At 40.0% G+C, this 13,131-nt stretch overlaps 1 protein-coding gene across 2 annotated transcripts in view; it reads left to right on the forward strand.

Annotated features, from left to right (window-relative positions):
* The window catches only part of LOC136864356 (octopamine receptor beta-2R), a 1,721,356-nt gene that overhangs the window by 811,970 nt on the left and 896,255 nt on the right, over positions 1 to 13,131 (forward strand). The window lies entirely within an intron of this gene.

A 13,131-nucleotide genomic window follows, 5' to 3' on the forward strand; every position in this document is an offset into this window, starting at 1 on the left:
GTTTCATGTAAGGGGGAAAATAAGATTAGAATTTTCATAGAAATTAGCGTCAGTTCTCTTTTAGAATTAGACCATAGAAGGAACATTCCGTACCACTTGATTTTTGAGGACATTTCGTACCACCTAGGTCGTTATCTACCTGCGAACAATTTTCCCATAATACCCAAATATTTACGCCAGGACAATCCGTACCACTTGATGTCAACTTGGAATCCCATTTCCACGCCAGCGGGCGTATTGAGCCTGACAGACACACTTTAGAAATCAGAAACAAGAATCATTTACAACATTTACTAAAGAAAACTTCTGTATAATTTTAATAATTGTCCGATAAACTATACTTATCACTTGTGTTTACGTAAATATTATCATAGGAATAGATTTTTGAAGTATAAATCCTGAAACAAAACAATACAATAGAAATATACATCGTGTTCGGGCGCAATGTGCCTGGCGAGCATAAGGATGGATAATATTACTATTATTGTGAATATTTATAAACAACTACATTCTTTCATTATCAAGCAAGTAAAATAAAAGATTCTGATGGCCTGGCCGTGGTACGAAATGTCCTAGAACCGCTGCGATCACACAGATGCACCATTCTCATCGCAGTAAGTGGATGACTCACACCGGAACTAGCTTATCGCATGACCTCCCCCGCAATAGTTCGCAGTCTAGGGCTCGGGAGCAGATACAGTACCTTATCGTTAGCGGCAAGGCCAAACACGTTTCGTGTCTGGGTCAGTAAGGAGCAGCTTCAAAAACGCAATGTTCTACATTTTCTGGACGAACGAACGAACGAACGAACATGCGCTGCTATATACTAGGCCTACCTGAGGAGCAGTGTTTCAAATCGTATTAAGTGCACAGATCATAATTTTACCGGAAGCTGAAAGAATGCTTTACTTCCTAACCAAATAAGACATGTCAAAATTCTAAACGACAATATCTAGGTACTGAGGTTATGTTCCAGAATCGGTCATGATTGAAATCATTTACCAATACATTAAAGCGCCACTCCAACTGCAACATTTCACTTAATAAGTTTTGAACCAATTCACTAAACAAAATATATTTTGACACACCCATTTTTTCACATAATACTATTTAAAACGTTCATTTGATTTCAGAGTATTTTTATTGGCTTTATTGTTAGATACAGCGCATCGTGAACAGTAAATAAAGTTATTATTAACACATTGTTTTATAGTCTTGCAAGTAATCCCCCCTCGTGCAAACAGTCACAGTCATGGTCATCATGAGTCGGCCTACCAGTAGCTGAAAAATAAAACTGCAGACTATCGAACTATTTCCAGTTTTCTCCAATTCTTGTTTTCAGCAGGTTCTCGACATCCGGTTTTTAGTATTAGGTACTCTCGGTTTATCAGGTTCATGTACCTCCACTCCATCTTTACTGTAACGAGGGATTGACCACTTTTCTCACTTTTCTTCCGAATCAATCTCTTCATTTGTTTAATCCCGTCCAATTTCTTAAACCTCTTGGCGAACATCTTGCAGTCCCTTGAACCTATTCTTTGCTTAGATGTTTTACAGTCGCCATAGACTGATAGATCTCTCGGTATTCCTCGGGTGTAACAATGTCAGAGCACCTACGAAGAGACTTTTCTACAACACCAAAAGTCCTGTCTGGAGGAATATAGGAATTTTCTCTGATAGGAAAGGTGACAATAATCATGGAAATGTTGGCGGGTGATTTGAATGGAAGCCAATAAACTAGCATGAAAACATAGTACGCCCTGAACCGCTCGCCGTGGCGTACATAGTACGATTTGATCCGAATCATGCTTTTCAGCACTAAATTTCTACAGGAAAAAATACGAAATGACCTGATCTAACCCAACAGCGTTAAAGAACATAACATATTTAGTGGAAAACCGCATCAAAGCGTATTCTGGACTCGAGCGCAGAAACGATGCCCCTCACTGTATAATAAATCGTCTCTGTACATTTCCGACATTGACCTGATACTTTGTATTTACACCAGACAGGACAAATAATGGCGTATGTCGGGTTCGGTTAATTTTGTGTTTGTTCGTTACAGCATCATGAAAATGGATTGGTGGATTTTCATGAAACTTGGTATTTAAGGATAAGCGCGAGTACGATCTTAGCTACAGTTCGTTCTAAAATATTCGGTACGAGGCGGACCTTTTGAGGGGACCTCATACATAAAACTTGATGTATCTCTTTTACGGTTGGTTTTATAGCAAAATTACTCATGACAATATTTATTTAGAATATCATTTATAAACATTTTTGTTCTGTATATTTTACTGATAAAGTGAAAAACACGGACAGTATCACTGTCGATCGAGTGAAAGTTTGTCCGTGAGCCGATAACTTCTATGGAGAGTTGCTGTGGAAGTCAACCTGGCAACGTTTAAAGGCTCTGTAGGCTATACCTGCATATAAGTTTATCCACATTTTAAATTTTGATGCAAGAAGGAAGAATGAAAATCAAGAGCAGCAATAATGCGGAAAAAATGAAATTGCGAAGGGCAACAGTGGGCCAGGAAGCGAGTACGTCGCGACAAGCCGCTGGTAGTCACATGTCCATAACAATGTCTAGAGCAACTTCACGGGTTGACAAATTGTAATCGAGTACATGCTAAGTGAACGACGGGTACATCAGTTAGTTGTGCACTTATGTACTGCATGGATGGAATGACGGACGGAAGAATGGATGGATTTTCTTACTAGGTTAATATTTGATGTAACTTGCCTTAAAATATACGCTTTATTGATATAATTGTAAAATTATCATTGTTTCTTCAAGTACTTAATTGACCGTTAAGACTAATTTAAATATTCTTTTCTTTTCCATCATTCATTTATTTTATTTTGGGGATGTTTTGTCTATTAACTTGTTTCCTTAACTACCTTTTGTTTAGGGTGGATCTGTTAAGGATATGAAGGTCTGTATTTTGTTTTTCTCTTGGTATGAGGTATTTACCTTATTGATTGGCTTTTGAAGGGGATGGATGTGTTCTTTTCTGATGGGTCCTGTGTTCATCATATTTAATGTTGATGGTTATGTTTATGTTTAAACTTGATCATTTATGATTCCATTTACCGTCATTAATTTGTTTATCTGGAGTGTTAAATATATTTGAATTGTATTTTAAGGATGTTGTTTTGAGGGGATAGTTAACTGTTTTGCGAGGAATATAATCTGAAATTAACACTTCCATATTGTTTATATTGAATCTAATCTTGTTTGTTATCTTAATGTCTCCTTTTCAATTCATTGAAATAATCCTTTAATTCTGCCTTTGCTGGCAAGATGTAGTGTTTACAGTGCACTATGTCTTCTGGTATGGGCTAGAGCAATTTTGTTACTTTCATTGATCTGTCTCAGCTTTATCCTTGGCTTTGACAAAATGAAAGTGACTGAGGTATGAGTGATGCTAGTAATGCCATTCCTTCTGCAGCCAGTCCCTGCCATGAATGGTGTGAAAATATTGCTCATAGGGTAGGTTGGTGCATGCATTTCAGTGGGCTTGGCAGACTGATATGTAATAGCAACTTCTGGCTCGGTGAGGAAAGCAACGGGAAACTACCTCACTCCTCATTTCCCTAGTACGCCTCTTCAGTGATGCCCAGGCCATCTATGACAGCTGATGGCGGAGCTGTTGAGGATCCAACCAGCCTTCGGGCTGAGGACTAAACATACATACATACAATCCTTTAATTAAATTTAATTGAAATATGCTCTGTCATTTCGTAGGACAGTAGTATCTAGCTTGATAAAATCGTGCAGAAAGGACTCAGATTTTCAACGTGTTTCCACATTTTAGTTATTGGTGGACACTATTTATTTTAATTAATTGAATGACGAACGTTATATATGTTTCATAATTGCGAACGTAACCATTATTATTATTATTATTATTATTATTATTATTATTATTATTATTATTATTATTATTATTATTATTATTATTATTATTATTATTATTATTCAGAGAGCAGGAGATAACCAAAGGAGGTCCAGGTGAGATAATAAGACAGGAGTTTACTACTTGTATGTGTTAGACTGTTACATGCATTTACTCCTATGAAGTCACGTCAGTACTTTGAATAGCCGTAAGGCAATCTGCACACCTTCACTCACAATCAAAATCTCTAGCAGGTGGTGAAATATCGGCATGGACTAGAGATAAAGGTGGCTCAGGTTAAACTGTTCGTGCTGTATTTGTAAATGCTATTTAACTTAGTTGCAAAAGTAAGAATTTAACAATAATATTCGTTCTTCATAGTTTTTTTTTTTGGGGAGGGGGGGGGGGTTGACGTCAATATTAACTCATGCAGGTTCTCAAAAACGCTGGCTTGGGAAAGATCAGGTGAGGTGGTTTTCCTTTCCACATCAGACAAATGTTGGCGCAGCACTTTATTTAAGACCACGGTCATCTTTCTCGTCTCATCGTAACTGAAAACCTACCTGAGTAGAGCGACGTTGAAAAACACAAGGTAAAGAGAAATGACCTCTCGGTCGCTCACAGAAGTCGGAATGATTTCTTGAAATGCTCCAGAACGCAAAAGCAAAACCGACAGCAGCACAGTGCAACTCAGCCCGTTCTTCGTCAGTAACAGGTCGAAGACAAAAAAGTGTTGTTTACAAAATATACTTCCGTTTATCATTCTAAATGTCCGTTTATTTTCCTTGCAATTTGAGGAATTGTCAGTTGTCTCTGAGGTGACCAGTTTGTAGTTTTACGTGACCGTTGATATCAGGGTCATAACCATAAAACCATAAAACATCTAGTTTTATGTTGAATCTAAACCACAGGGGTATGATTTTCAATTCAAAACTCCCTCATGAAATAGTCGGGTTTGAAACAGCGGAAGCCATGGTGAGAGGCCAATTGGGGAGCGGGCGTGATATGCACACCGTCAGGTTCGTTCATTAAGAAACATAGGAGACGAATTGTGTTAACAGAGGGAAACCTCGATGAAATGTAATTTAGAAGCTTCTCAAAAAACTTTCTCGTCCCTCCGTACAAGCTAGCGTGTCACTTTATTCTGCCGAAACAGCTGTCTAAAAATTTAAGGGAGTCACAGGTATGTTTTTGACGTCTTAACTTCATTTAAAACCTGCACATCTAGGTCCCCGCCATCAAATCTAACAATGTTACGAAAACAGGGGTAATTTAAAGCGCATATAGCTCCCTTCGTTTATATGCGATTCCAACAGATCAAACGACGTTCTATAGAACAGTAGTGTTACTGTTTTGACAACGTTATTCGTCAGATTTAATATTTGTAGACATGATTTAATCACAAGGAAAGACAACGAATATAATTAGTCTGATATTTTGAACCGTTACAACTTTTAAAGTTTAAAACAGAAAAACGAGTGAAGGCTTAAATTAAATATCTCAGAGCACTCTTTTATCAGACAAATACATTATTAAAAATCTAAAATATCTTTGAAAAAATGAAAAAGTTATCAAAATGATCTGTTCATCGAAAGCATGGCTTCCATAACCAGGAGATGTAAAAATCAACAGATTTACCACCAAAAACAGCAACAAATAAAGGACTATTTAGGCATTAAGAAGAAACCGTCAAGTCCGACACAAAGTGCATGTGCGAACTCAGGTAACGTCGGAAGGCCACCGCGCTCGGTGCGCCATCCGAGCTATTTGTTAATTCTACTAACTCAGGGACGGAGTCTTTGTGCTCGTTTTAGTGCGCAGGTAGCATCTCAAAGAGAATGTCTCATAAAACGTTTTTCATGGAATTTATTCTGAAAGGTAGCTTCATCATGAATAAAACCTAAGAAGTAACTGCTCACAGATAACGTACACTACGTGTGGAAGTCTGCATTGATCGTAGATCAATATATGTTTATTGGTAATAGTAATCTTCGTTGATTTCAAACTATCTTCCATTCCATATATTTCGTTGCTTCATGTAATAACCAACTGTTACAAGGGCTCGAAGAGAGAGAGCAGAAAATAATGGTTATATTTAGGGTGAACCGCCTAAGTTTCTCACCTCAAGAATCTCCTTATTAACTGAAGATAACAGTAGGTGGTTTGCTCCCAAGTGGGTAACAATAAGGAGCCCAAGAAGGAACGTGCAGCGCGTGTCCCGTGGTTTTAAACAAAATGAAACTATAACAATTTCTCCCATATAGGCTTTTTTTTTCTAGCTATTTGCTTTATGTCGCACGGACACAGATACGTCTTATGGCGACGATGGGATAGGAAAGGCCTAGGAATGAGAAGGAAGCGGCCGTGGCCTTAATTAAGGTACAGCCCCAGCATTTGCCTGGTGTGAAAATGGAAAACCACGAAAACCATCTTCAGGGCTGCTGACAGTGGGTTTCGAACCCACTATCTCCCGATTACTGGATACTGGCCGCACTTAAGCTGCCATATAGGGTACGTAACTGATCGCAAATAGTCACATTTGCCGATGGAATTATTTCCGCAGTCAGACATTTATTACTGGCGAAAAATAGTAGGCTATATAAGTGAATAGGTTTTCAAATGTGTCAAGAAGCAAAGTCTACGTGTGACTCAAACGTCGCGTTGATATCACCGGAGAGAGTGAATACACAAACTACGATGCATCACTGACACCATGTCTTCAACGTTCAGAATGTCGGCGCAACATTTGAAAATGTGCTCACTTTAACGATGTTACGGTATCCGAGGACAAACCTATCTTCTCGTATTATTTTTCTTCGCATTTTCCTTCTCAATTATTATCTTAATTTTCCTCCTGATCCGTATGAGAGGTTTGTTCCTTATAAAAACAATCACGGCAACAACGAATAGGAAGAAAACTAAATGCGATGAGCTGCAGTGCCCTAAGCTCATAAAAATCAACAATAACATTACAATGACAGATGGCATTACGGCTGTAATTCTTCTTCTCCCTAACGTTTATCCCGTGTAATCGCTGGGTCCTCTTTTCTGCACGTTGCTTTCTACCGCTTACGAACTTGGGCGTCAACTGGGGTGGTGCCCAGCAAGCACATGTCCTCCCCTAGTGCGTAGCCCTCAGGGTTCAAATCCAGCACCGTCTTAGCAACCGAGTACCGCTACTGTACAGTATATGGACATACCATTTCAGGCGAATCTCCCACACTTTATCCGTATGCCACTCTGACATCCTGGTTTCTTTCATAGTCCAGTTTAGTGAGTCCTAGTGGCCATCGTGGTATCTTCATTTGCATTAAATGTTAATTATTTTTCTTTTTGTGACTGGCCAGTACTCTGTCTCATATGGTGCTAATCGACGAACGACGGTTCTATAAATCTTTAATTTCAAGTAGGCCTACATCGAGATCTTGCAGTCGAAAGGACTCCCGTAACTTGCCATTACCGCTGCAATTGTATGAACAATGACGGGTTCAGCAGCTAGTGATAAATAAATTGATAGTAAAGAAATTATCCACCTCTGTGGTGTATTGGTTAGTGTCATTACCTGCCACCCCCGGAAGCCCTGGTTCGATTCCCGGCTCTGCCACGAAATTTGAAAAGTGATACGAGGGCTGGTGGGGGGTCCACTCAGCCTCCAGAGGTTGACTGAGTTGAGGGGTGTTCGATTCCCTCCTCAGCCATCCTCGAAGTGGTTTCCCGTGGTTTACCACTTTTCCTCCAGGAAAATGCCGGAATGGTACCTAACTTAAGACCATGGCCGCTACCTTCCCGCTTTTCTTCCGATCTTCCCATCCGCTCACAAAGCCCTTGTTCAGAATAGTTGGTGAGGCCAACTGGATGAGGCACTGGTCCTCCTTCCCAGTTGTATACTCCGACTCAAAGTCTCACGTTCCAGGACACTGCCCTTGAGGCGGTAGAGGTGGAATCCCTCGCTGAGTCCGAGAGAGAAAATAACCTTGTATTATGGAAGAAATAAAGGAAAAAAGTATCTGTATACATTTACTTAATGATTTTTTGCCCTTTAATGCAAAGCTGCGACTGACCTGTTCACCCGTTTATTAAATTTCTTATGGGCCGGCCCCGTGGTGTAGGGGTAGCGTGCCCGCCTTTCACCCGGAGGCCTCGGGCTCGATTCCCAGACGTCAGGAATTTTTACCTGGACCTGAGGGCTGGTTCGAGGTCCACTCAGCTTACGTGATTAGAATTGAGGAGCTATCTGACGGTGAGGTAGCTGCCCCGGTCTAGAAAGTCCAGAATAACGGCCGAGAGGATTCGTCGTGCTTACCACACGACACCTCGTAATCTGCATGCCTTCGGGCTGAGCAGCGTTCGCTTGGTAGGCCAAGACCCTTAAAAGGCTGTAGTGCCACGAAAAGAAATTATTATGTAACGGTCTGTTGCATTGATTTTTTTCTTAGAACTCATAGAGATTGTTCGTATAGCAAGGAGCATGAGTACCGCTGATGTAAAATATATCGGAATCTCCACACTCGCTAGTATTCAGGAAGTTGAGTGTATTGGAAGCCTGTAGGCGAATGTCCCTGCATAATCTGAATGAGATCGATATTTCATAACATGGCCTTCAGTGTTATTTAAACGAGTTAAGAACGGCTATTAATGTGTATTTCTCTTAGAAGCCATGTTTAGTTACGCAATGTATTAATTGGCTTAGGACGATGCATACGACTTTCCAGTTAGATGCTCGAAGCATTTCCTCTCACCATATTCTTTTCTAACATGAACATGTGGCCTACAATGTAAACAAGGGCGAATGCGAGACTCAATAAGCTTTACCATATTCACTCACATCCACCGATAAGGAAGCTTCTGATGACGAATGGTTAACAAGCCAGCTTTGTTGGACCTAAGAGGATGAGTGGATTTGAGAAGGAGAGAAATTTCGCGACATGTCATTCCATAGCCGACTCATAAAAGGAACTATGCTGAACACGAGACGTATTCGGTAGGAAAAATTACCTCGGCATTCAGATTCGTTCATATCGAGTCCTTGGTTTTTCGCTATAAAGAGTGAGTTATTTATTTATTTATTTATTTAATGGCTCTCGGTGCCAGGAGTGTCCGAGGACAAGTCCAGCTCGCTTGATACAGGTCTTTCCATTTTACACCCATAGGCGACCTGCGCATCTGGATGTGAGATTATGATGATGATGATGTAGGGAGAGGGCGAAACCCTGTGTCCGGATACAGTTTACTCCTGTTGAATAACACCAATGGGTCTGCTCAGAGCTTAACCTCTCCACGCGACGAACGAATCACCACCAACAGCGTCATATGCCCTCAGTCTATACGAACACTGCGGAGAGGTTTGGAATTCAATCCAGGTTATTAGCCCACAGTCTAGTGATTAGAAATTGTATACCATCACCTCCCCTACCCTGCTGGCCAGCATTATGATGGTGATTCTTTTTCCCATCACCGGGACTCGAACCAGCTAATCAATGTGTCTGACCATTAAAGACTTGATGTCTCAATGAAAATGGCCATCAGGCGGGCTATCAGGACCGCTGACTGCAAATCAATGTAAGTCGTCCAGATGGCACTAATTCAGATTACTTTTGAGCCAACATGATGACGACGACGACGATGATGATCATGAACACGATTATTATTATTATTATTATTATTGTTGTTATTGTTTGGGTCATCAGTCCATAGACTTGTCTATTGCAGCTCTCCATGCCACCTTATCTGGGCTAATTTTTTCATTTGTAGGTAACTACTACATCCTACATCTACTCTCATCTACCGCCTACACTTCTCTCGAAAATTAACTGAACAAGCCCTGGGTGTCTTAAGATACAGTATGTCCTATCATTCTATCCCTTCTTCTGGTCAAATTTCACCAAGTCGTTCTCCTCTCATCAATTCGATTCAATATATCTTCAGTCGTGATACGAATACACCCATCTCACATTCAGAATTATCCTGTAACATTGCATTTCAAAAGCTTCTACTGTCTTTCTGCTTGAGCTAGTTATTTTCCGTGTTTCCCTTCCATACAATGCCACGCTCCTGACAAAACTCTTCAAAAACATTTTCCTATATCAATGTTCAAAGTGAGCAAATTTCTTTTCTTCCGGCTCTGCGATATCATGGGGTCCGCAACCTTTGGAGTCCTCCCTGCATCCTTTATGATTCCTTTTCCTCTTACATATGCCATCGTTAGTTATATACTATATTCATCTACTTCGTTTAAGACTCCACTTCCTTATCTAATATTTCCTGCATCACGTGACTTCGACTGCACTCTGTTAGTTTTGTTTTGGATTAATTTGTCTTCATCTTGTACTCCTTCTCCAAGACTGTGTCTGTACCATTCAGTAATTCCACCATATGTTTTGCAGACTCAAATAAACTAGCAATATCGTCGGGAAGTCTGACAATCAGAATTTTGATTTCCTCTCCTTTCCAAATTCCTCTTTGATCTTCTTTACCACATGTTCTATATAAAAACCGAAAAGGAGCTTATTAGGCCTATTAGCTTTTGTACCCGTCTCAGAAGGATTTTTTTCTTTTTTACGGTTGAATTAGTAATGCCATGTCCCCGATATGAATGACCGCAGACGAGACAGCGCACCTCAGCTAACAAAAGTCACTCTTATGTAAATGTTGATCAGTTTTAGGAACATTGTAAGCCATTATATTTTGTTTTCTTCCGGCTCTGCTATATCATGGCGTCGGCAACATTTGGAGTCCTCTCTGCCTCCTTTATGATTCCTTTTCCTCTTATCCTTCGAATGCTCTTGCCTTCACGCGTAGTCATCTTTATCATATTCCTGCTTAGAAAGGGTAGTTATATACCTAAGACAGGCACGACTACAACCACCACTATCTTCATGGGGACATAACGATGTACCCATGTCAGAGAAGCTCGCCTTTGTTAGATTTTGGCAACAAAAACATAAAATAGTGTATTTTCTCCATTAGGTTTAGCTGTATCATGAAAAGTTATGACCACATAAGATATTCATACTGAAATTTGAAGAGTATTTTGTTTGAAATATATATTACAAGTTGCTTTACGTCGCACCGACACAGATAGGTCTTATGGCGACGATGGGACATGAAAGGGCCAGGAGTCGGAAGGATGCGGCCATGGCCTTAAATAAGGTACAGCCCTAGCATTTGCCTGGTGTGAAAATGGGAAACCACGGAAAACCATCTTCAGGGCTGGCAACAGTAGGGTTCGAACCCACTATCTCCGAAACATTTTAAAACAAGCTTATCCGTTTTCATATCAGACAGAAACCATTTATCCACCCTCGCAGCCCCCTTTCTCGTTTGGACATCGTAATACTAATTAGCTCAACAACTGAGGTAACAATAAAATTTATGCCAAGTTTCATCTCATCTATCTCATCTATCCATGGACATAATACCAGATCGACTTCTACCCTTATGATACCGGTTAATCACTCAACTGTATACAGCCACTCTTTCCTAGTGTCTGGGGCAAGGCTATGGAACACACTCCCTGTCAGTATACGTAATAGCACTTCAATAGTCTCATTTAAACAGTCTTGTCGAGATTTCCTCTTACATACGTGATCAGCTTGTATGAATGTTAGTGTGTATGAGTGCAGGTAAAATTTAGAGCTCTTGTTAGGTGATGTAGATAGGCTAGATAATATCAATCATTAAAAATAAGAATTATAATCTGTTATAATATTACTCCATTAATTTAGGTACTTCCTAGAGACTGTTAATGTTACTTTTACAAGTTACGTGACTATGTACTGTATGTTGTGGTTAAGTGTAAGAGAGGGCCGTGAGCCCTGACTTCGCCACATACAAAGGCATAAAATAAATAAATAAATAAATAAATAAATAAATAAATAAATAAATAAATAAATAAATAAATAAAAGCTATCACGTGATACTCCACAATTATAGATATATAGGGCAGACAAATTGAACCGATGGTGTCGAAGGTCTTTATATGGCATCAAAAGATTTCTTGTACAGCCAAAATGAAAATTTCATAATGTGCATAGGAAATGTAAACATTAAAATTATGATAAGATTTTTACAGTTATTGACCTTTAATTTTTAATGCTTAACGTTTACATTTCCCTCAGCCCCAGACATGCCTAAACATAGCTGCTGAGGCCATACGATTTTCTTTTCCGTTCCCTCCTAGCAGATTAACGTCACACCAACTCATACTGATTTTTGTGGTCTCTGAGATAGGAAATGGCTAGGACTGGGAAGAAAGTGACCGTTCTTTAAGGTACAGTCCCACCATTTACTTGGCGTCAAAATGGGAAACCACGGACAACCATAGTGCTGCCAATAGTGAGGTTCAAACTCACCATCTTTCGAATACAAGTTAACAGCTACACGGTCCCAAGAGGGCATAAAACTCGCTCGGTAAGCCATACGATTATTATTATTATTATTATTATTATTATTATTATTATTATTATTATTATTTTCCTTCCTTCCCTTCCTTCCTTCTTTCCTTCCTTGAACTTTAAAATTTGCTGAATTTTCCCGCATGTGCTTTCGTTGAGCATCTCTTCTGTCCTCAGTCTGTCTTGCCAGTTTTCAGCTTAGGCTTCTCCGGGAAAGCTTCGTATAATCCAGGTTTCTTTCTGAGAGGGCTACGTTCCTAATAGGAATTTAACTAATCGTTGTGTATTTGTTGTGGGTGGGTAAGAGTCCCTTGCACAACACATTAACTATAATTAATATGATTAGCGACGGAGTAAACAAATATGTTCATCCTTTTTATCCATGCCTGCTCTGACTAGTCACGTACGACAGGTTCTCCAGTGCAATGTGACGTAATGCCAGCAATGACGTCATGGTAAATGGCCATTATCAGCATTGTTCGCGTGTCGCGCATTGTCGAGATGTATTGGGCTAACCGAGGAGCCATTAGCATACCTAATATAGCAGCAGAGAGGAGTCGATCTCTGCCCTTCTTGCATTACAACAGAACGTCGGATATAATCAACCGTGGAAGTGAGAGAAGCTATTCATGCCACGTTGCTGGAGTTTGACAATACTCGTCGTGGGGCAAAATAAGAGAATCGCTGCCCTAGGTGAAGGTTTACTGCTATTATTTCAACTTAACCATAATGGAGCGCGAGAAGTAAATCACGTGTCTCACTGGCGCAGGTACAGAGCGTTCAGTCTACAAGCCTGTGTGAATGAACTAAACGCCTCCACAATCCTCTATTTGTAA

The sequence above is a fragment of the Anabrus simplex genome, chromosome 1 (genome assembly GCF_040414725.1).
Source record: "Anabrus simplex isolate iqAnaSimp1 chromosome 1, ASM4041472v1, whole genome shotgun sequence".
In the NCBI taxonomy this organism is placed as follows: Eukaryota; Metazoa; Arthropoda; class Insecta; order Orthoptera; family Tettigoniidae; genus Anabrus; species Anabrus simplex.